Here is a 27,220-nt window from a genome sequence, read left to right on the forward strand (position 1 = left end):
AAGACCCTGCCTTATTTTACCCTTAATAAATAATCAAAACGTCCTCAAACATAATTGGGTTTCATTTAATTAAATTTGCACTAGCAATAAAACTTGCAACATGAAAGCGATAATCAGATATCCTAATACGTATAGGTTTTTCATTTACTGTTATGAAACTAGCTTATTGTATAACAAAATCATCAATTTACATTACCTATTCGTAAAGACAGGCACATATCAATAACGTTTTAGGGCCTCTCAAAATATATTTTGGATTCGATTTTTATTGCCTGTGAACATAATTGTCAGCTCTTCAACGCTTTCTGCGCTTTCATTTTTCTTTCGGCGGGTAAAGCCCAACCCTTCAGATGGGCGATTGTGTTGATATTTTGTGCTGAACGAATTTTATCCTGTACGAAATCTCCAAGAGGTTAAGAAGACTGTTTGCTGATTATTCCTGTGCAACCACACAAAGCAGTCACTAAAACCATGTACGTAATACAGTGTATCTTTTTTAAGTATATCCTAGCGTACTCCGATAAAAAAACAACAACATATTTCAGCAATTTATTTGTCAGTTTTTGAGTATTCATGTTTGACAGTCTATAATTGTAGTGCTTGTATTCATATGTTATCAAAATAAAGCAGATGTGTACATGTACACAGTTTTTATTGAATATGCATAATTACAAACGTTTATAATATTCAAATCCATATCGTCCAATGGCCCAAAGCATAAACACGTCTTTTTTTCACAATATTACCCATGAGAAATAATGGCTGATGAAGGTCGCACATTAAGAAAAAAATAGTCTTATTTGTATTCAAATAAATAATGTATAGGTTCGAACATCAGTTTATAAAAGAAACACTACAAAATTGTCAGTTGATCTTGGGACTGCAATACATCTCGTAACATCATATTATATAAATGCCCAATGGTCTCGTAAGATGTGGAGCAACGCAAACTGGAACGGCAGATTTATTGACAAACAAACTTTATCATTTGGTCAAATAATAAACGTATATCAATTAATATTTCACTAGACTCATAATCTCATAATACAAATGACAAATTGAGGTTTAGCGGCAATTTACATTTCATTTCAACAAAGCCTGCTGGAAACAAAACGACTGTTTGCATGGTAACAAAGTGAGTGGTACAGGTGTCGTATGGTTCTTCATCTAGAACAAACTTAACAGCGACATACTCAGAAGAGTGCTCTGTGCAGAAGAGCGCAAGTGCAGAAGAGAGAAGAGCAAACCGATCTTGACAAAAAGCACATGGAGAATAAAATGGCGATAGATGCATCTTTTACCGATATTTTGTAAATATATTTAATTATGCATTCATATTTTTAAGGCTGTTTTACTCATTGATGCACTCATATATATCTAATTCAAAATGCATATATAAAATAGCAGTTAATGTTTAAAAGATTTTTTTTACTAATGCTCGCTCAGATAAATATATCTATTGGACATGGACAGATGTCATTGAAGTCTTTAATTTTGTACTCAATACTTATTTTCTAAAGTTCGGTAAATGTTTGTATAAGCAAACGACTGGAATTCCAATGGGTGCCAATTATGCACCTTTACTTGCAGACCTCTTTTTATACTGCTATGAAAGTGAATATATGTTGAAATTATCTAAATCTGGAGATCTAGCTCTTATTGATAAATTCAATAGCACTTTTAGATATATTGATGATATTCTAAGTTAAGATAATCCTGTGTTTACAGATAATATTCATTCGATTTACCCTTCACAATTGCAACAATAAATCTCATACATCCGTTTTAAAAGCATCCTATTTAGATCTCGAAGCAACTCGAAGAAAAAGAAGATATATTGAGTATCAATCTTTATGATAAACGTGATGATTTTAATTTTTAAGGTTATGTTCCTAGTTTACCATCATATTGTGTTTTTATTGCACAGTTGATAAGATGTTTACTGCATCGTATCTTTGAAATGTTTTTGCATTATGTGCTCTGAATTGTATTCCTCCGTCTGCAGATAGAGTTGGGATCTCTAATCATAGATGTACTTGGGGTTTACCTATACGTTTATTATTATTTGTTTTATTGATAAGTTAATGTATACTTTGATAAGATTAACTTTTGCGTTTTTTCTTTAATAAGGATTGTTGGGATAAGAGTGAGGTTTGTGCACATTAACTGGTTTAACCCCCCAGTAAATTTACATTTTACTGACCGTTCCAAGGCGGTACCTAACAATTCTTGATAAACATACCTAGTTTTTTTATATTCAGTATGTATGCACTATGCTGTTTGTGGAGTTGTGTGCTCCTCTTCCATGTTTCTTGTTTGTGATTTTATGTTATATGTCTTTGGCGTTTAACCAGTGACATTAAACCGGGTTTATGTTTATTTTTTTTTGCTACGGAGCTTATTTCTGCAGCTTTTTGCATAAATAATGCTAGAATATGTACCGATGTAAAAAAAATGTCAGCTCTCGCAGTATACTTATGACGCAAAAACTTCTCAAACAGGGTTTCAGATATAAAAAATTTAAGGAAAACTTTCTCAAAATTTGTTAATGGTCATTATGATCTCATATAAAAGTACAATAGTAGTCTTAAATCGCTGATTGCTTATAGTATTGCTCATCCCGATTGTTATTGTGATGTTTTAAAGAACATTCGTAAAATTAAAATGTTTCAAGCAGGTAATTGGACTGATAGACGTAATAAATTACTGGGATTTTATTTAAACCGTGGATATAAAAGCAATATTTTGAAGAGCAATTGCCTTCTAGTTTTTGAAGATGAACACCTGAAACAAAGTATAGGGTTGAATATAGCATCCTTTCATAACTAAGCTTTCAGTTCTTTGATTTTATGAAGATTTTGCTAACTCATGTTATCTTTAAAACTGTATTTGGCTAACACGTTTTTGGCTGACTCGGAGTGTTTTGGCATGTGACTTCATTATCTTCAAATATTTTACATTTTCAAATTATTTGGAAGGAAAGATTAGCTAATACATGTCGCTTATATTTTTAATACTGTTTTCTTTATTTGTTCCCAGTTTTAGTACAATGAAGCTTTTTTATGAAATTCTATGATCAAACAGTTTTAAACTTTTTATTTTATAAGGCAGAATGTGTGTGATGTTATTAGTTTCAAACAATAACTGGATCGTATATTTGAAAAGTTTTTGCATTAGGTGCTCTGAATTGTATTCCTTCGTCTGCAGATAGAGTTGGGATCTCTAATCATAGAAATACTTGGGATTTACCTATACATGTACGTTTATTATTATTTGTTTCATTGATAAGTTTCCTCAAGTTAATGCATACTTTGATAAGATTTACCTTTTGCGTTTTATCTTTATAAGGATTGTTGGGATAAGAGTGAGGTTTGTGCACATAAACTGGTTTAAACCCACAGGAAATTTACATTTTATTGACCGTTCCAAGGTGGTACCTAACAATTCTTGATAAACATACCTAGTTTTTTTTTAAATATAGTTTGTATGCACTGTGCTGTTTGAGGAGTTTTGTGCTGTTCTTCTTGTTTCTTGTTTGTGATTTTAGGTACTATGTCTTTGGCGTTTACCCAGTGACATTAAACCGGGTTTATGTTGAAACCTTTTGCTACGGAGCTTATTTCTGCAGCCTTTTGCATGAATATGGTTCCAACGTTCAGTTGGGACGTTTGGAACATTTCGTACACCTTAAGAAGTGGTCATAAGGTCAATCATGTTTTCATTATCATGTAACTAAAAGTATCGCATTTAGAGGTCACCATATGACAATGAAACATTTTTTTAACCTGATCGACGAACCAAAATAGATTTATTCATTTAACACTAACACTGAACATGCTGAACTTTTATCTTTATCTTTAGTTACACTATACATTTTTGAAAACATGCATTGTCACTAGTGTAATGGCTTACATCTTACAATTTCTTAGTCACGCTGTCTGCATTGCTATTTTTAAATTCTTGACTGACGAGTTTAACAGTTAAATATACTGTTTTGCCCCCAAAACAATGTTAAGTATTGCGTGTGGAAATTTCATATGCGATCCCAGTCTATCCGTTTGGTTTTTAGAATGTTGTCCCAGGTTCCTATCCAATCTTGTGACAGGATTTCCAGTAAAAATAAGTGACGTACATAATGTCTTTGAGTTCTAACCTATATAAAACTATAATAATTACAATCCTTACATAAGCAAAACCCAATGGCAGGATTGGACCTTACGCACACTGTTTCTATGTGTGGCATGGGGCTTGACTGCAGTGGCCAAGGGTGACTACCCGTGTGTTTGTAACTACAGTCCTAGCGCCGAGATCTTTCCTTATGTTGGTAACACGTTTATAAGATGGGCTATTTTCAATTGTATTGCTTGTTTGTAATGATTTCTACAGGTTTGTTTTTCTTTTTTATTAGAGCATTGAATTAGTTCAAGTCCTGAAACTCTTACCAAATAAAAAAGAGGCACAGAACACTTCAATACATCAAACATTACACAAATTTCAAAATATCGTCAGGTAACCGCGTGAAAAACTTACTCGGGGTAAATCAGTTGGTGGGCGCTTTAACTTTTTTTCAACTTTTTCATGTAAAACAGATGACTGGCCAAAGTCAACCCGTTGGCAGTCTGTCAGAGTCCGATTGTAGACCCAAGGGTCCCGGTACTGGGATGGCTGAATGGGTGGCCATACTATTTCAACAACAGGTTGTAATTCTTGAGTTCATAATTAACAACTATAGACTATACAATTGAATGCAGCTGCACCTATTTGACCATATCTGCAGTAGTTTTCTCAGTTTTCGTTCATTTATTAAATAATTATTTATCATATCAAAACGGTAGGCAGAGCGCTTGCCATGCAACAATTAGCGTTAAGATTTTTTTAACTGTTTTCACTTATACACGGGCTAGTTATTGAACACTGTCATTGACAATATGATACAAGCAGTTACTACAATAACTACTCTTGGAAACATACAACTGTTACTTATTCTTATTAAAATATTGATTATCCTATTTTAATGGCCTTTGAAGTTCATATGTAGTGTATGTACTGAATAATGAAATTCGATTTGTTGCATCAATGTTAATTTCAAGGTAATAACACACTGAATGTCTAATTCATCAACATATGTAAGCATTATTATTTTGTAAAAATAACACGATTGTTAATACATGTTTATTTTAAATATTATAACTATTAATTTTATTCACATCAATAAGTTACTGATTGTAGGATAAGTTGTAATAAATCAGATCATATTTCAAGTTAGATATTGGTTGCTTTTTTCATCTATTCTATTTTTAATCATTTTAGATTAGTTTCGTGGCAAACAGCTCTGATATACAGCTCCAAAACTGTCAAGGGAAAGCTCCTACAACCGAACACAGTATGTACCCAGTATGTACATTGGTTAAAATGTACTTGTCCACTGTCGGATTTCCTAGATTAAGAATATTCGTTATATTTTATTTTGCCATATTTTTACACGTTAAAAATTGTATCACGTTAAATGATGCATCCACTTTATAATTCATGTAATACATAAGTTATATGAACGAAAAATATAGGGGTAACATATAGTTGCCGCATCGCCCTTCTGTCCGTCCCACAGTACTCTGCAAACGATTTGAAAGACTTCAAAAGTACTTGACACAAATCCTCTAAATATTGAACTGCAATGTTTCTGTTCATCATATATTCATTAGCCTTATAACTGAAAAGCTGGTATTTTAAATTACTAGTAATATATATATATATATATATATATATATATATATTCAAATTTGCTATTTCCTTCAGAATAATTACCCTGTTGGGGAGCATTTGATGGACTTGTTGCCTATAGTAACAACGAGCTAAGCAATTACGTCATTAACAACTGAATTTTTTAACTCTTTCTAAAACCATCATGTCTGAAACCACAGTCCTCAACTGTGTCAATATCCGCAAAGTCATCGTCTATGACAATATACTCCGTTACGACAATATAATCGTAAAGGTCTTTCACCCCTGAAGAAATATATATTCATAGTGACGATTTCATCATTGATACGAAATTAATTGAGGCCGCAACTCCCCTCACCACCTGCGTACCTTAAACTCCTTCATGTTTTACCTGAAGCAGTTGTTACAAATACAAAATATAGCATCTCTACAATGACGATGTTTTCCATCTTAAAATGATTGCCCGTAGCGTTATTACCAGTATGCCGTACATAACATCTGATTTCCTAGAACAATGAAATGTTGCATTTTGCCATGTTTATATATCAAAAAGTGGAAACAATTTCATATAAAACATTGATTTCTTCCGTATACGTTTAATATAGCTACAGGAAGTTCAGCAACTCAATTAACTACAGTAGGGATGACTACGTCTACCGAAATTCCAACTAAAATGAAAACTTCTTCTACAAAAACATCAACGGAAGTGCCAACGACAAAAACGACAAAAACGAACATAACGACTGTGCCAATGACAACACAATCTATGTCATCACTCCCAGCAACTACGTCACAAACAACAACCACCTTGGCCAAAACGACACCATCCTCAACTATGTCAACAACCGCAATGTCATCGTCTACTACTACATCTGCCTCCATGACAACTACACAGTCGCAAATGTCTACAACACCAGTCCCTGGAAGCAAGTATAACTTGTATACTAATCTTTATGCATGTCATCGACGATACACAGCTCAGTTGGTATTATATATTAACGTTCTTATTTACCCCTTAGATGTTTAAATAATAAAAGGTTACCATGCTACCATGCCAATCTATAGATGACAAATTGTGAAAAGAACTATGATTTTCTTTAAAGTTTACACTTGTGATATAATCCGGTTTTATGCTGGAACGTTATTGATAGCAAACCTTGTCTATCCTAAATATTTGTATTTTTTAAAATGCGAAATATAGCATTTAGAAATACACAACACAAGTTTCTTGTTTGTGATTTTTGTTGTTTTTGTGCTCTATGTCTTTGGCGTTTGTACCATTAAACGGGGTTTATATTTAAACTTTTGGTTACTGAGCTTGCTTCTGTAGTTATTCATATAAATATCAAGAAAATGTTTTTTGTTTTAGCACAGTACGGCTGCTTTCAGCGCTATTACCAGTATGCTGCACATGACGACGGCGTCCTATTTACGGTGGACAAAACCTGCTTTGAGCTTGTCCCCACACGTCACTAGTGGGCGTTAGCGGAAAACGACTGCAGAAACCGAGGAGGACATCTTGCTACCATCGACAGCGCTATGAAACAAAGCGCCATCTATCAGGTGGTGAAAACGTACCAAGGCTCTAATGTCAGGATTGGTCTGCATGATATCAACGTTGAGGAAAACTTTGAATGGACGTCAGGTATGTACAAGAATCACAAGAACTGCCTTTTCAGTTATGTGCATGATTAGGTGTTTAATTTCCTATACATGTGTTTCCTTATTTTAGTGAACTAGTCACAACAAGCTCTAAAGTAAGAATGGAGTGGATACTAGTGGTTGAAATCGGACGGAGTGAATATTTCGATCCAACATTAATTTCATTATCGAAACTGAATAATATTTACAACAAAGAGCAGTTGCCAAAATTTCCTGAAGGAATATTAAAAGTTACAGGGTTAGTAGGTGACCCGATATGGGATAATCATCCTTTATCGTTTCCTGCGCCCCGTAGATCCCATATAGGGTCAGTTACTAACCCAGTAACGTGTATATCACGTCGACAACCTGTTTAAATGTTTAAATGTTTTATTCATTCATCGGATTATTCATTGGAATCGGAAAATAGACGCCATTTTGGAACGATATTATTTTTGTGACCCACTATGGACAAATATGTACCAATGGCGTTGCGAAGTATGGTGTATACATTTATAATGAATTCCCGATGTATCCGATGGTTGTTTTAAACGTTTGCCTTAAGTAAAATGCGCTGCGTTAAATGACTCGACCTAGAAATACTGAAGAAAAAGCACATTTTCCATTTAAATGAATGTATGTCTCTACTGTTTGTGGTGCTCTTACGCTTGTCTCTCTCGTTCAGTTTCGGTTTCGGTCCCTGCCTTGTGCATCTAAATAGTGTTTATATTTGATTGTTTGACTCCAGGACTAGTCCCTGTATCTTTCATTGTATTATCAAAATATCGAACATACTAACATTTTGTTATTTAAAAAAAAATGTTTTAAAGGAAAACAAAATGTCCCTGTAGTTTTCATTGTCTTATAAACAAACAACCATTGCTGTTTTCTTTTATAATATAATAGTTACACAATATGCAATGCAGGGATAAGCAATTATAGAGTTATGGAGTCTACGAAGAGAACAAGCAAATCCATGATCCAAATGAAAAAAAAAGAGTTCGATTTGATCTTATTAAGGTGAAGTGGTGAAATACACAAACTGGTACCCTGGACGCAAGAACGCCTTTCTCCACTTTAGTCAGGACTGTGTTTCCGTATGGCTGGGTACCCACCTTGGTCGTTGGGAGGACGAATCGTGCTCGCAAAACCACGCCTACCTGTGCGAGTTCCGTATGTCGATACTTAAATAGATATAAAAACTTTTCGATGAACATGGTACAACTTGTATTATGTTTAATAATATCTTATAAATATAGCTCTTTGCGTCAGTTTAAGGAATGGTAATGTCTAATGCACATATTTTTTCTCTAAGTTGTAATTGTTGTGTTTTATCTCTTCTGTGCAAATAAGACGTATTCAATATATAGAGGAAAATACGTAATAAGTCATTCGAATTTATGAACCCAGTGTTCTATAATTAAAAATCAAGCCTTGGTGTGATTTCAACAATATATCATTAGTTCATGATGGGGATGACATTTAATATAAAAAAATATTTAAGTGGAGTCAGATTGTTATTTTATTAAATTATTGTGTGTTACCTAGGATAACATTAAGTGTACGGTTCTGTACTGATACATGGCATACGAGTGTTTGCAAACAATACGCGGTGGTTTGTTGCTTTACGAACTATGGGTCCAGTGAAGTTCAAATGTTCGACTTTGTGAAACCTTTACAAGGAATTGTAATTCGTACTGGTTCGTATCTTGTCCAATGCTTATTCTTGTTTACTCTTATAGCGGGTGTACCATCGAGTCAGACGTACACAACATCTGCACCCGGATCTGACGGTACGTGACCAAAACGATCAAGTGTTTTCCATTACATTGCATAATATGTATCTTGAAACGTTTACCGTTCTAAGTGAGACAGACTTAAATCCTTGCAATTCATCGCATTTAAATCACAAGCACATATCTTTTTAAAACATGTTATCAATATAAGGCACATACACACTAACAGACACTTTTGTTTTTGCAAAGAAAACACTCTCACAATAACCATGTTCCAAGAGACGTACGTATCTTTTATAAAACGTTAAGGTATCCTATTTGGAAAAATGTCCAATTTAAACGCCTGGTCCCAATTTCTCGCAAACTCTAAAGTCACCTATAACACGATTTAGTTAAGCCATTGTCAATTGCTTTTCAATAGTCTGCGTAATATATACTTTTTAAAGATTTTTTTATGCTTTAGATAGCAATTATCTTTATTATAATCACAATAAACCATCTTTCAATTATCAAATTTCAATTTAAGTAAATATTTTGGCTAATTGAAAAAGCTACTTAAGCTTGTTTAGTTTAAGAAGTTTCGAGAAATTGGGGCCTGGTGACAAAAATGAAGAAAGAGGAATTGTAAACATTAAACCTATAAATATATTACAAATAGGATTTTTTGCCTTGAAATATTGCAATTGTTTTCATTTCTCGTTCAAATATAGTTGCAATTTAGAACAAATATACGGACTGCAATACTCGTAATAAAAGGCAACTGATACCAACTCATATGGTTTTAGAAGACAACAACATTTGACATTATTGTCAATGGCTCGAGGGAATAATAATCTTACTTGCACATCTGATACCTTATAATTTCGCTGGAAGATGTACTGCAGTAGACAAGTTCTAAATAATTTACAAGTTTATACATCAATTAAATTTAAATGAAAAGTTCAAATGTGAAACTGATATTCTAGGAGACACACATCTGTGTTCGCCTCAAGTACGGAATCTTGCTCAGCGCTACGGTACTGCACTTGTCCAGCACGACAAGAGCTGCTATGAACTGCTGCACAACAAGGTAGATTTAGTTTTAATATTTTTTTTTATTTTAGCTTGTTTATTTAGATAGCTTTAAACTGAAACATGGCGAGTGTCATACTATTTTTTTAGGTGATTTTGTATTGGAACTGATAGCGGTTTAAGAGCAATATATGGAGCTATGCTGATTAGGCGGTAAGCGCAGTGATAGCGCACACGCTTTTAACCTAGACGATCTGGATTCGACTTTCGGTCATGTCGCATGTGAATTTGGTACGTGGTCACCAAGGCGGACAATCTGGTTTCCCCCGAGTTCTCCGGTTACTCCGACAACACAAGATCACACTCTCGTGCACCATCGTACAAACAAGAATGACTTAGCATATTGTATTACAATTTTCCTCACAGTCGTTGTAAATAAGAGTAAACTAACATTAATTTTTACAGTGTTATTCTCTAGGTCACGCATGGTATTTGCTAAAATGACAAACATACATACATTTAAATGTGACCGCTTCAAAGCCGTGTTAAGTTTACATATTCTTTGAATTTAGGTAACTTGGGGTCACGCTGGTGTGTAAACAGGCAGGCGGGCCTTCATGATGAGGCACAATCCAACCAAAGCTGTCTGGATCGGACTAAACGATCACTACACAGAAGGACAGTTCCACTGGACTAACGGTTGGTACAACGTTCATCATCATCATCATCATCATCATCATCATCACTATCATCATCACCACCACCACCGCCACCACCATCACACTAAATGCAAATGTACCAAAAGTACCAAAACAATGATAGAGAATATTTGTAATATCATTGACTGAAATACTGATCTTAGCAAGTACAGGAATGTTGTTCGTCCTTAATTCCTTCCTTTGTGTAGATGCGTTTCTAGTTTCGATGCCTATTCGGTAAGTTTGTATTCCTTCTGTATCAATTTCGCATTAAACTACTTTAATTCATTTGACATTAAATGTACTTGCCACTACAACTTCATCATGATAAGGTACGGCTACAGGGCTCGTCTCTGTAATCTCTATGGTACAATCAATCAAGCTTATCAAGGCGTTTGCTCGCAGGTGCCGCGGTGACATACACCAATTGGATAGCCGGACATCAGGATAACTTTGTAAACCACAACATAGAGGACTTCGTTGCCTTAATACCTTACAAGAGCGGCGCTTGGGACGACATCTCTTGTGGGAGCCAAGGATTCTTCGGAGACTATGGAGAGACCCATCTTGGATTCTGTGAATACCGTTAGTATTGTATTGTCCAATAGAGTCGAAAATATATTTGTAAGTTAAATATGGATCGATACATACAAAGCGCTATAAATATGTGTACCGACGTTTACCCCACGAAATATTGTTTAGATTTTTAATTATTTCAAATGTCCAAGCGATTTAAGATATAGGCACTCAATTATAAATGCTTCTGTAAACAAAAAAAAAAACAGCAGATTAGTGATCCACTTCTTGCACTCTTTGATAACATAATCAGTGGTTAAGTTGAAAGAGAATTTCGAAATAAACAAACAAATATATAATATACTATAACCAGATCTAAATATACCAATAGCCAGAAATTGAAAAGCCAATGTTCCTAATTTGTGTGTAAACTCTTGTGACTAAATATGACTTGAATATGGATTAAGATCTGTCTGGCGGCTTCCAAGGTATGATATGCTTAGTTGACTTTAAGACTTATTGATAAGTCTTTTTTTATTCCAGCTTATTACCAATTACAACAGGTTCAAGACAAGAAGTCAATACATCTTTTTAAGTGGGCAAAACATGACCGATAAATATTTTTTTTTAAATAGCAAACCCGAAAATACTGGTCAGAAAAACGAAATTATATCTACAGCTTACTATGAATTGACTATCGTTCACAAAACTGGTATGTTTAAATCACAGGTAAACCTGTTCATTGACTGTTCAAATGAGGTAGTCCAAAAATTCATGGAAGGGAAATCATTGATACATGTTTTTACTCTGAGTGTGTTGTGTTGTTTGTTTGTCCAATTTGAGATTGGCTTTACCATTAGAAAAGAGTCAACTTAAGTCAAATCTGTGTCTAATTATATCTAAAAGGAGGAAATTGGAGTTCAATATTTATTAATTAACAACCTTTTTCGTTAATACCAGACTTAATCTTGAGACACTGATAAAATGACACTGGATTGTTGTATATTACAGCTGTCATGGCGGGAGTTGCAGGGGCAGTACCGGTTGGATAAACAGGATAGTTTATAAGATTGAAGCGAAATAAAGACCAAACATGTCTGTCGTTTAGTTTTTATAACCCTAATTCAATAAAATCATGGGGATCAAGATTTTATGTAAAGCTGTTTTTAGACGTTAAAACGGTTTAGAATTCTAGTTGAATTCACAGAATAGGTTAACTTTCGAAAATCCGGATGTAACGCCCTTTAAACTTACTAATTTTCGTTTTGGCTCACTTTAATGTCGTTCTTATGTACTAATGGTTTGCTTCGAGTAACAGCTGCAATTTTCGTACTACTGGGTTAATAGTACAAATTGTCTTGGATGTTATTTTTTAGAGTGAAATTAGAGTAAATAATAAACCTTTGAAAAATAATATTGAATAATTTTTTCTCCCTAAGCCGGCGTAGGAGTGACATTCTACGCCATCGGCGATCAAAACCGCACCCTTGGGAGTCCCGGAGTATCCTGGTAGCTAAGGGGCCAGTAAAAGGGGGATATTAAACAGATTTTTTTAAAAATCAATCAATCTCCGAAAAAAAAGTATAAGGTTAACCGAAATTTGATCACTCGTGCAAATATGATTTTCTATGACACTTTCGAAATTAAATACGATATTTAACTAAAATGAACAAAAATGATTATTTCATTCCCGCTTGTAACAATGATATTTCAATAAGTCATGAACTAGGTAACCGATGAAACGGGTTTTTACTTCAGTTATTTGTTTTTGATCGACACAGAAAAATTCCGCATGAAGTTTGCCATCTTTATTGTCTTGCTGATCTTCTACAATGTGTTTAGAAATAAGAAATATCAATTATTTTAAATCGTCAGTACATTGAATTGTGAACAACTTCAGATTCTCTTTTAAATTAAACCTGACAATCGCCGAAGCAGAACGATCAACATAATGAAGCTGACCGGACATTTGAAAAAATGCAACCGAATATGAGTGATGAACAGTACCAGGTGGTATGGGTATGTTTATCAGTGTCTATGTGTTTTTATGTAAGATAGCTTTTCTAATTGAGTAATTGGTTGTTGAAGAGAGAGGAGAGCCGGAGAATTAGTTTGAGATACAATGGTGTCCGGACGCATTACCAACCCATTTAAAACAATATCCAAAACAGTGGTTTCGGGTACTCGGCGACTGGATATGTAAACACCACATGCAAACGAATACATTTTTTTCTTAAAAAGTTTGTCCACATTCACAGTTCTACCTTTAAAGCCAAGTGCCAGGGAATCAGATGTCACGTTCGATATACTGGTATTAAAGCATAAAGCAACCGTACTCAACTCGAACTAAATATGGAAAACATCGTCAATGTATAAATGCCACATTTTGTTTCGAACAAGACTTTTATTTATAACATCATTTTCATCGCAGTAAAATCAGAATAATGTTACAGAATCTGTATCAATTTTGGCATAAAAAGCCCTTACTAACAATTGTTCATGGTACTTCAAACTAAATGCTCCCCCTAAAGTATGCTACCCTGTCACCCATCCGACAAACCATCAAAAATACACATACCCATTAGTTCAAGCGGTATTAGGTGAATATGATTAAGTGCACTATTTGTAACAATTCGTTCAGGTAAAATAGTGGAGTTTACGGTTTGCAGGTGGGAAGCGGAGTTGTAGCCTCAATAAATTTTCGTAACATTGATGACATCGTCACTATGACGAAATAAGTCCAGGATCAGGTATGGTAGACCCGAACGCGTATATAGTTGTAACAGAGTAAGATTCGGTCATATACGTTGACTTTTCGGATGTTGACATAGTTGAGGAATGTGGCTTCAGCCATGATGGTTTTAGAAAGTTTTGAAGATTCAGTTGTTGGGCGAAGTTGTTTAGCTCGTTATTGGCAATAATATTTATATGACAATCTACAGAGCTCAGTAGCCAAAAGTTAAAACATGAACCCCGTTTAATCGCACAGGGTAAATGCCGAAGACATAGAACACAAAAACAAAAATTACAAACAAGAAACACAGAACAACAGCACCAAACTCCACAGTGCATATATTCTATATAAAAACTAGGTGTGTTTATCAAGGATTGTTAGGTACCGCCTTGAAACGGTCAGTAAAATAAATTATGTGGGTTTAAATCAAGTCCATCATATGCTCCCCAACTGTTATTTAGTTATAAGGCAAATGGATATATGATGAACAGAAACGTGAATATTGAAGTTCAATGTCCAGAGGATTTTTTGACAAACGATTTTGAAATAATATTCATATCAATTGCAGAGTTAAGTGTTGTGGGATGGACAATCGGACGATATATGTTACCCCAAGATCATATGGCTAGTTCATGTTGATTATAAAACAGATACATTATTTGACATGATACAACTTTTAAACGTATACAAATATGAGACTAAATATAATGAAACGCATACTCTTAAACTAGAAAATTAGATAATGGACAAGTACATTTTAACCAACTGAGTTATCATGTCATTTAATTAACCTAACCCCACTGAAGCTCATACAGCCTCCTCCCCTGCCGCACATCGAGCTCTTCCTTGCACTTACCAAGCCTATATCCCTCAGCTTACTCAACCCGCTTCCCTGCAGCTCACACATCCCCAAATTCTGCAGCTAACAAAGTTCCTCATACCATACGACTAACACAGCTCTCTTTATCTCACACTGCCACCTACCCAGCAGCTAACTTATTCACATAACGTGTAGTTCACACGGCCCATCTAACCAACATGTCAGCTAACTCACTTACCTGCAGCTCATCAAGCACACTATCCTGAAGCTAACACAGCCCCACGCTACCCTTTACCTCAACTATTGCAGCTCACTAAGACCCTTTATCTTGCAGCTAAAACAGCCCCTGTACACTCAAGCTCATACAGCCTCACGCTCTTTAGCTATTACAGCCTCCTATCTACAGCTCACAAAACCCCTATTCAGCACTCATCGTATGTAATTTGTTGGCCAGTATTTTATTGCCCCAGTCTTTCATCACTTTCGGTGCTCTTATTTAAGTTTGTTTACGCTAAAGTAAATTTGTTTTCATATAGTAAATAGACTACTTAAGTATCTCATTTAACCCAATTCTTATATCATTTAAACCTGTACCCTATTCTTCGTTGTTGAAATTTGAGATCAGCATATTTCAATGAATCATATTTAAGAACTGCAAATACAGATTTGCAATTATTTATTCACAATATAGCAATATATAAATTACCTGCTTCAAGTATTGCAAATTTAAAATGTTACATATCTTTTGAATCAGGTTCATTTAAATATAAAGTTACATTTAACAAGTTAATAAACCGTTACATACTAAGATAGAGTGCAAAGATTTGTTTGAAGAAATATCATTATGGACGATAAACGAGTTATTGTTAAAGTTTATTAGTATGTACGTACACATAATTGGTTTGATGCGATGCAGTCGCATAACCACTTTTTCGTGTAAGTTTACACTACAACTATTTATCTTTAAGTGGTCTACATAATATTTTGTATGCTACCCACTTACACTGTTTATATCTGCTGCTTCACCTGCAAACACTTACGGCTGACTGCCGATTTACTGAAAGAATTGTATTCGTAAACATGAAGTTTTCTGACAGCAACCAGACGATGATAAGACGGTGCATACATACTATGCCTGCTCATAATTAATACTCGTATAGCTTAGCAATTAAATTGTGTAAAAATAATTTATCTACTGTAATACGGTTATTAGAACTACACTTTAATTCGGTAGGTTATATTTGACTCTAGTGTTATTTTGTAGATTCGGATTTCACGAGGCGCAAGCAAAATCAAAATCAAAATCTACAAAAATCACGACAGTCGGATCAAATTACTCCTTTATTAAACATTACTGGTCAAATCACTTTAACTACACATGTTTTATTATAAATGTAGTGGAATACGGCTATCATATTTTGCAATATGTTTTCCTTATACATATAGCCCCTATACATATATAGTTACGACTTTATTCTCCCTTCTACATTTTGTTTATATTCCAACTAGTAGGTGTAGTAGAGGACACGCCAACAAAGCACACCATTTATACCACCAGTTTGTTAAATTTTGTTTACACTTTAACTCGTTTTAAGCGATTTCCATAGTTTGTAAAATGACATAAATATTTAAATATTGGGACTTGTATAATACACCGAGTTTTATTAAAGGACATACATTGTCTCGTGGATTACAACAAAAAGCAATTATTGAAGGTAGGATGGAATATTTGTGTCTCAAATACTATTTTTGTTTCAAAACTTAATCCAATTATGCGGTTTAAATAATTATGACACATAATGAGCGTAAACGGAATTATATATTTATGATTTTAAAAAATAAATGAAAATCTCTGTGATTTATATCAAAATGTGTTATGGATATCATTTCCCCCTAAATTATGCACATATATTCGACCAATACCGCAAACTAACACTGCTATTTGAACGCTACGTTTCACCAAGCTAAAATAACGATTGTAAGACATATTACTGTTGGATAAAGGTGTTCTTGCTGGCACTTGAAGAATAAAGCTGAAACTATACAATGAAATATGTCGGAACCTACAAACACAAAATATGTGCTCAAATCACCTAGGTTTTGTGAACTACTTGGCCAATTTCCGAACAAACTAAGTGATATATGCAACATCTTAGGTAACCTATTCACCAAGATAACATGTTTCATTGGACACCATAAAGGTTACGATGCTGTCAAACACGCGGTATGCGACTCATTAGAATAAAGCTACTACGACACGTAGCATGGCACGGTTATTCAATGTAAATCTTCTGAATCAGACATTAGATGTGTGCTACACAACAAATAACCACCAGTTGCGTTTGCAGGCCGTGCAGTAACGAAAACTTAGCATAACTATATACAGATTAAGCAAGATGTTCTGGCAGTCTTGTTTACTTTAGAAAACTGTCTTTAGCATACCGAAAAGTATTGTTAGAAATGACCGTAAGCCTCATCTGCAGAAAGCCATTGTTCAGAGCACCAAAACGACTTCAGAAAACGCTACTTAGGCTGCAGATATGATTATAGGATATGTTACAAGAAAGGCATAGCCAGAAGAGCATATCAAGGTAAAGGCAGTGCAACTTAGCCTGAAATATCTTAATAACAAAATGCAACGCATGATAACCCGACATGAATGCAATTCAGTGAATATATATGCTATTGATGAGAAAATACGCCAGAAGCTAAGCCGTATTTCTAACAAACCCTCGTCTAAAATTGGAGTCGATGTTTTTTATATTCAAATAAAATACATTCATCAGTCACAGTGGACTATTCCAGTAATTTCTTTGAAATTGTCAGGCAACATTTTGTAAGAAATGGTATCACGAAATCGTAATGTTTGTATTTGATTTAAATAAACGTGACATTGAAATGAATTAATTTGAATTTAAATAAATCCAGTCAAATATTGAACATTTACATTCAAATTCTTTAAAACAAATATAAATGGATCAATAACGAGAAAAATCAGTTTGTGTTCAGTATAAGGATCGTTTCACATTCAAAAATATAAAAATCAAAAAAATCCTTGATATTAATTATTTGTAGATGTTATTTCTTAACCATTGTTTTTTTTTTATCTAAATGTCATTTAAATATCATAAGGCTAAAAAGAATGAATGAAAGCACTGTTATTACATGTCAAATTGACTACAATATCAAGTGAAATTATCAATTATATATTTTTTTACCAAAGTGGAACACGTTGTGTCATTAGATTGTGACTAAGGTGACAGTACATAAACATATACATGTGTATCGATTGATATTTCGATTCATTTTTGTTTTGAATTTTATCGATGAAGTTGTACGGTCATTTAATTTAAACGAAGTGACGGAAACAGGAATATAATCTGGTTCGTTAAAACCTAAATACCTACACTTATATCTTATTTTCACGCTTGTTTCCTAATTAAGTTTTATAAGTTAGATGGATAGGTTTTAAGTATTTGCTGATCAACTTTTTTTCCAACTTTCGATTTACAGTGGGATAAACTGTGGTTGAATACGCCCGATATATATATAAACTTAAGGTAATTTCAACCGCCGAGATTTAGTTCAGAAACAGAAGTTGAAACTTCGATGTTCATTAAAATAGTATTAAAATAAGATATTGGAATAACTATAAAAACATTTTCACAAATTTATCCTATTGAGAGAGTAATCATCAAACATAGAAATATCCGTAATAGTTCCTAAACATACAGACATGGTTATATTTATTTCTTCGTGTTTCTTGTTTGTAGATGTTTGTGTTGCTGTTCTGTGTTTCTTGCTTTGTCCCTCTGCCATTGAACGATGTTTAATGTTAATATTTCGACTTCTAGGCTCGTGCTTGTTGTTTGGAGCAACATAATTCTTGCAAAATATAGCGTAAATTTAGCAAGGGAAATATGAAAAATGACACAGGGTTAAGGTCCAGGAATTAAAGTGGGTGTACCACCTAAATAAACGTTTTTTGGTTCTATGAAATAATGACCAATTTTATTTTTGTAAAGTGAAGAATTGTCATAAATAAGTTGTGTGTCATTCTTTACTGGGGCTTTTAATGTACTTGAATATTTTGATAGATGAAAATACTTACCTGTGATGGTTGCATCCTCTTTGCAAGGAATTTGTACAATAAGGCTGCTTGAATTAGAGACAAAAACATATGAAATCATGTTAACGCATAATTCAACAATCAATATCTTAGTTAATTTTAAACGAATTGGATCGAACTATATCAGGTGTATAAAGTAAACATCCGCAATCAAATATAGGCCATTAGTGACATATTTTGTAAGCCCTTTTATAGAGTAAATATATCGTGTAACACAACCTTTTTCGATACATACTATGTATTTTCTTACTGGAAGCTATATGACTATTCTAGCCTCGCTGTTGTTTACATAGAATTAATTAGTTTTCATCGTTTTGACCATGATAGTCTGGTATATGGACTACCGAATAAAATGGGGTTATAAGTACTGCGTTTTTATCCGGGAGATTGTATTCGACTAGAGTGGATTTTTGCATATTCGGATTTTACGAGGCGCAAGACGAGTAAAATCAATATCTGCAAAAATCCAAAAGAGTCTTATACGTCATTCCGGATCAAAACGCAGGGCTAATAAGTCTTCTATTATATACATTACTGGTTTGATCACTTAAATTCCACATATCTTCATAAAAAATGTCATTTTATCGACGCACTTTTTTGTTTTATGACGTCATTTTAACCTCGCGCAACGATACTTGTTATGACGTGACGTCACAATAGTGGAATACGGGTGTATTGCACTGGAGTGGATTACGGACTACCGTACTTTGCGATATGTTTTACAGAATATATTAGGATTGACCTTTGGCTTGACAAGACCAAACCATCATTCTAGTCGATGGGATTAAGCAAAATAGTACAGAAAATAAGGAGTGTCCTTTAGTATGACACGCCGAAGAAACACATGCTAGCCTAAATATCTCTTAACCCATTAATACAGCGAATATCATGATTGACATGCCAAATAAACTTACTGTGTGATGTTTGGAGCATGCTAACCAGTACTATATTAAACTTAAAATGTAAAGAACACTGTAGGATTGACCTCTAGTCTGACACGCATAAAATACTTATCTTGCCCTCTTACTTGAACCTGGCTAGCCTGGATAATCTATAAACCCATTTATACAGAGCGTAAAAGTATTAACATTTGGCCCAATATTTATGCAAAAAGCTAACGATAACAATATCACTCCAACTCGCAAAACATGCCATATATTTCAGTGTAATTTCTAAAGGAAGCTAACGTTACTCTGCTGTTTGCTCTAATTTGTATTTCGTCTAAATCCATTTGAATTTATGACCAGATTGAAACACATAAGAATCTGCCTTAAATGTATGTTATCAGAAATGTTATCCACTTAGAGGTGTTGTATATTACCGTAATGTCCCAATTCAAGATGTAAACACTTGTAATAGCTAACATATAAAGCCATAAATAATGCTTTCTTTATAAAATCCCCTGGTTTTATGGGACTTGTAAACACTTGCAAGAAAAACTGCACAAATCACCATCGTTTGAATACATTTCAAGTGCGTTGTAGTTAAAATGCATTAAAGTATATATGTCTTGTTAAATGTAACATGGTTTTTATTTTGGAATTTTAAAGTTGGAACCGTCAGATAACAGGAGCTCACAAGATTAATGTGACAATCTTATTTACAATTAATACAAACATATGTTTAAAAAACCTAAATTTTGAGTGCTAACCTTAAACTACTTGCACAATAAGGCATTTTTGGAAAAATATCAATAACTTATAGCACAATTGTTATAATGTATTTAATAGCTAAACATCTAAATTAATTCTGATTGGTGAACGCTAAAATATTAACTGTGACCTATTATCGTCTCATAAGGTAAATTTACCGTATTTTCTTCGCCTTTTATTCGAATTAAACTCGGTATCCTCATAACAACAATTGTTTTCGACATGTGTTTATCCTTTTTGGTATATTAAAACATTTGTATTATTTGTGGTAAATTTTATTTGGGAGTAAGAGTGCATACGTAAAATGTCAGACTTATCTCAAAACCTATCAGCAATTTCACAATTACAAACATACGCCTAATCGGAGCCAGCATTTACCTGAAAACAACGAAAATTGAATTAAAAACAAATGCTGGAAACTTATAAAGTAACTTCAATTAATCAATGACTAGATACAAACATCACCTGATAACAAATCAATAACGCTCTCTCATTTTAAAGAGTACTCAAGCATGGTATGTGTCATATTTCAGAATTGGCCATGCACATACCGATTGAACTGTACAAACAAACAATGCACTTGTTCAACAAATGTATATTAGAATTTATCAAACAATTTTGCCATGGTTTGAGGACAAATTATTGCATAGTTGTGAGTGAATGGCCTACATATTTCTTATCTGTTTATGTGGCAAATTGTATAAGACATATGGATATGTTTTTGCTACCGGAGTAATTATACTCACACGTAGGTGGCAGTATCAGCCAGATTTAAACACCTCCCCTCCCCCCTATATATTTACCTTTTGAGATAAATGTACTTCAATTTGATGTTTACATAAGAACAAAATGTCTGTTAAATCGTTAAAGATGCACCATCACTCCCAAATAAGATTTACCACAATCAATACAATTGTTTCAATATACCAAAAAGGGTAAATAAACGTCGAAAACATTGGTTCTTATGAAGGATACAAGGTTGAAATTGACAGGAAGGTGCAGAAAACACGGTATTTCTACCTTATGAGACTATAGAGGATCACAATAAATCATTTAGCATTCACCAATCATTTAATATTTTTGAGTTTTCAGCTGTTAAATCCAGGGTTACACTCTTGTTATCAGAATTTGATATTTTCCATAAATGCATTATAAAGTAAAAAGTTAAAGATTTATCACTCAAAATTTATGTTTGTCATACATGTGTATGTATTGATTTTGAATATGCGTGTCAATTTAAACATGCCTTTTTTGTGTATGTAAAAAATAGCATAGCACATGATAATCATACAAATTATAATGAATATTCAAAAGCATTTTCCGACCAATGAAATAACCGATAAAAAGGGAAAGAATCTCCTTTGTGAAGAGCTATCGGTATATTAAACAATATCCTGCCTGAAACGAATGATAAGCCGTGACGTCATTGGAATTTTTCTAACCGAGATTACACCCGTAACTTTTCGGCCATTAAAGTAGTATTTAATTGATCAAACATACAAGTTATAACAATTCAATGGCAATAACTCTGGTATAAAAATGCAATATTTGTTGTTAATCCAAAACATGTTGACATGTTATCCCCATTAATATTGACAGGTAATTTGCTACATAGTTGATAACAAATAGGCGTATTATACAGAGAACAAAGCTAAATAGGTCGAACTTTGACAATTGAACCCATAACCCTAGACATAATTGAACATGAATCCAAAATCGACTGTTTCGAAAATATAATGACGCATCAGGTTATACAAATAGGAAAGTTATCAATCTTCTGTTTAGTTTAGTACATTTTACAACAGGCATCCAGATATAATCAGGACATGGTTAAGCATCTACAGGTCAGTTTAATCATAGGCGTACCAATACTTATGTGAAAAACTACAGAAACAAGCTCAGTAGCCAAAAGTTTAAACATAAACCCCGTTTAATGGCACAAAGTAAACGCCAAAGACATAGAACACACAAAATAAAAAATCACAAACAAGAAACATGGAACAACAGCACAAAACTCCACTAACAACACAGTGCATATACACTATATTAAAACAATGGTATGTTTATCAAGGATTGGTAGGTACCGCCTTGGAACGGACAGTAAAATGTAAGTTTACTGGGGGTTTAAACCAATTTATGTGAACAAACCTCAATCTTATCCCAACAATCATGAAAAGAGAAAAAACGTTAAAGGTAAATCTTATCAAAGTATGCATTAACTTGAGGAAACTTAATAATAAAACATATACTAATAAATTAATAGTTAAACCCCAAGTACTACAATGATAAGAGTTCCCAACCTTTTCTGCAGACGGAGGAATACAATTCAGAGTACCTAATGCAAAAACTTTTAAAAGATGCGATGCAGTCAGTGTTTGAAACTATGAAAATCACACACAGTCTGCCTTATAAAATAAAAGGTTTAAAACTGTGTGATCATAGTGCTTCATAATGAAAAGCATCATTGTACTAAAACTGGGAACAAATAAAGAAAATATTATTAAAAACACTAAATACCAAAACTATTGTGTGTTACTTTGCAGAACCGTTATGGCTACGAATGAACATCCTACTAATTCGTCCAATAGAACGGATTTTAAGTCGAAGCGCAATTTCTTTGAGCAAGCTAGCATGGCGAAACCAACACAAGTAAGTTAAATACATTTTTGTTTTAAAACTATCGTATTTAAATATACATACATTAAACTTCTTAAGTCATTTTCTTACTAATGCTACTTTCTAATTTTAGTATCTCTTCACTCACATAAAATACAAAACAATAAAGAGTTTACAAAAAACTTTATATTTATTGACCTTATTTGAAAAAACAACAACATATTTTAATGTAAAAACACTTAAATATTAATTTTATTTTAATTTGACTATGAAAAATTAAGGTATTGACTTGTTGGCCTGCTTCTTTTTTTAACGTAGCTCTCGCACATAAAACCCTAAAGCTTAAAACGTATATGTTGACATATGACTCAAATCATGCTTAAACAATCATTGATGTACATTTACAGATTCACAAATGAACTGAGCCGTAGTAAAAACCGCGTCAATTTTAATTTGTTTTTATTATTTGTTCAATGCGTATTCTTTGGTTATCAAATGCAAAATAAAGCATTTTTCAAATGATACTTTTAGAAAATAATGTCTTTCATTTAAATTCTTCGTAAACATCAAAAGAAACATGTAAACAAGCCGGCATTTAACAGCACATGTGCCCTGCTTTATTTAGCAATAAAGTAGAGCATAATAAGATCACTACACGCGGTGATTCACCAGCGCCCAATCAGAGCGCTGCTTTCTTGCCAAACTCCGCCTACAAAGGTCACGAAAGGTCGACCGGTTCATGCAAAATTAACTCAATTTTTATCGTTCAGAAAATCAAGTACGGATGTAAATATTCTACTTTGTTCTGCAATTAAATAAACCCATTTGTTTTTTCTTTCAAACGGAAATCCTTTTGTCAGTGGGAAATCCAAGGGACCAAGGCTAGAAAATCCTAAACCAGGATCACATCCACTGATTCCTTGTCACGTCTCCTATTCCTAGCGTTTTTACAACCAATGTTTAAGTACCTATTCACGGAAATAATTTCCATGTGCAAATTAATCGAAATGACAATAACCCATTTGATAAAAGCGAGCTTGCATCGTGACACTGACTAACAGTCTTTTCAAATTACAACCGCGATGTGATATGTATGCATTGTTTATGTCATTATTTTATGATAATATTGGCACATTTTTTTCAGACAAGATCGACTGACAATTCGACTATAATCCCGCCAGTGATAAGACCTGGTAGGTACAGATTCTGTGGAACAACATGTAAAAACTGAATACTTTTTATTCATAATCAGCAATTAATTGAATTATGTATTCAAGCGTATTTTTTAAGTTTTTGATCAGTCTTGAAATGAGGACTGAGACCTTAAACTTCTGATGAAAAAAGTAGGACTTGCCTAATAATAAACATAAATACTTTAAGAAGTCCATTTATCTTGCTTGGGGCATGAATCCCTCATACACCAACACAGCCCTGGCTTTTTTCAAGATAACCACCTGTTATAACTCCTGTTTCTATTATTTTATTTTAGATCCACATCCACAATCGGTACCAACAGAAAGAGAGATGTATGTACATTCAAATTATCATATATATTATATCCATAATTATGTATGTAAGCATTTTATGTCCCTCTATTGTTGTCTCTTGGCTCTAAGGTTAAAGCGACACACTTATTCGAAATCAATACATACACATGTGTAACAAACATAAATATTGAGTGATTCACAATCAACTACTTCATAAGTAATGATTTTTTGAAAAATATTAACTACTGATAACAAGTTTATAGCCGTGTATTAAATAGCTGAAAACGCAAAAATATTTAAAAAATGGTGAAGACTAAATGAATAACTTTGATCTGCTATTGTCTCATAAGGTAGAAATACCGTGTTTTCTGCAGCTTTCTTTTAAATTAAACACACTTTCCTTCACAAGAACCATTTTATTGACAAACATTTATTTATCCTTTTCGGGCAATTGTAGTAAATATGCTCAATCTTATTTGGGAGTAAGAGTGCATCTTTAATCGAAACCATTTATGAGTTGCAAAATTTTCAATAATTCTGTCTTAAACTACGGGTTATAACTAAAATATGGTTAGTATATGACAGTGAATTAACATTAACGGGACTGTAAATAATGAATGTTTAATGTAACATTTGCCATAGTCTGCAAAACACTATGTTTTTTGCCTAGTAGGGGATCATAACTATTTTCTTAACTTTTGATGCTGATCAACTTTAATTACAGGCTGATTTACTTTTTCGTAAGTTTAGTGACAGTAGGAACCTATTTTGAATAAACATTAAAATATAGAAGAGCAGTTTTATTTTGTTGTAGCTGAATAGGTACAAAATGAACGTGCTAACTTTACTCTTTCCTAAATTTAATTATCAGAATACAATTATTACGCGAAACATTATTGCTGAGTCATTATTGCGAAATAAAACAACAAAAGCAGATACATTTCTTGCCTTTATACTTGGAAATATTTAATTGCGTTTAAATAGAGCATTGCATGACATGTGATTTGTGGCCCGTAGGGTCGCCAAATAACGTAATATCATGTCGGTAGTCGACTGGTCGGCTAGATTATTTTTAAATTGTTTATAAAACTTGTAATACTAGTATTTTTAGCTTATTGGCGGAGGACCCTATCTTTTATATAAAGGCGCTATCAATGGTACCTCCGAATTGTTTGGAAAAAATATCCGAGCTAGAAGATCAAACATTAAACAAGATACGTGCTTAGTTATTACAAGCAACAGTACCCCGACCATGACATATGGTAAAATGACGATAAAACACTTCCTGACGACAGTGAAAGACTTGAAAACATACATGCCTGCCACTTCTATTTACAAAATACAATGACAAAATTATAAATATTAGACTGTAACCTCTAACCCAGTCTAAAGGACAATAAGGACGAAGCCATGTAGGGGAGAAGCCTCACATTCAGTGAGCAATTGGCCATCAATGCAATTGGTATTGCAAACAAGAATCCGGTTATAATCTAGTAACAACAGTTAACCGAGCGACATAAATTAACTCCAAAATAAATTAACAACCATAAAGTTTAAGCCCGACTATAGAGAGATGAATTTTGTCGGCCGGGTAGAAGCCTTCACTACTTGGGTTTCAATCGATGTGAAGCACTTGACTTGCTACCGCCTCGCAAGAGACTCGTGTAATGTCATTTCCGCCTAAGTATAGGAGAAAATTATCTTTGCAGTAGAACATACAGGATTCTAATGACTTTTCAATGCGCCCAAGCGAGTCTACCGACTCTCCACTAAGCAATGAACGCCGAAAGTCGTCAATTTGGCAATCCTCTGGGAAATGCTTTTTCGCCGGCCCGGTGTGGACACGAATCATTAAGGACCAAGCTATAGCTTTTGAAATTCTTCTTAAGATAAAGGCACGAGAGCTTAGTCTTGTCACCCTCTCGGAAGTCGTCCAGATAATGGTTCAGCAACCCAGGCAACATATAGGATTTGACAAAATACTCTTCAAATGTTGCAAAACGAGCACATGTTTCGCAGCTAATTAAGATTCTAAATGGCAGAGTTTTTGTTGAAATAGAAAACCTCCTAAAAATATAACCCTAAAATCGAAAAATCCAAAGGTTGAATAGGTAGGAGTTTGAAAGCGTTTTCAATGTCTATTTTAGACAGTTCGAACCTAGACATTTTATTATAAAACCCTAATAATGAGCAGTCATTAAGTTGAATAGGTAAGAGGTCGACTGCCCTGTTAAAATTAGTGTACTGCACTTATGTAAGGGAGTTGTATATACGATAAATAATCATTGATGCATAATACTTCTGCTTTTCTTGGCGGGGGCCAGTCTAAATGGAAACACTATCAAATTTGCTAGAGAAACAAATGGGCCTCTGGCCTTACCTGCTGCGTCTTTGTTAATGAATTATATATCGGTTAGCGGTAGCTGATTATTTTCTAGATCCATCGTAATGTAAACAAA

At 33.8% G+C, this 27,220-nt stretch overlaps 1 pseudogene; it reads left to right on the forward strand.

The window, feature by feature from the left end:
• The first annotated feature begins 6,571 nt into the window (after positions 1-6,571).
• LOC128202895 (macrophage mannose receptor 1-like) lies at positions 6,572-11,397 on the forward strand (annotated as a pseudogene).
• Positions 11,398-27,220: the final 15,823 nt, after the last annotated feature.

The sequence above is a fragment of the Mya arenaria genome, chromosome 9 (genome assembly GCF_026914265.1).
Source record: "Mya arenaria isolate MELC-2E11 chromosome 9, ASM2691426v1".
NCBI classification, from domain to species: Eukaryota; Metazoa; Mollusca; class Bivalvia; order Myida; family Myidae; genus Mya; species Mya arenaria.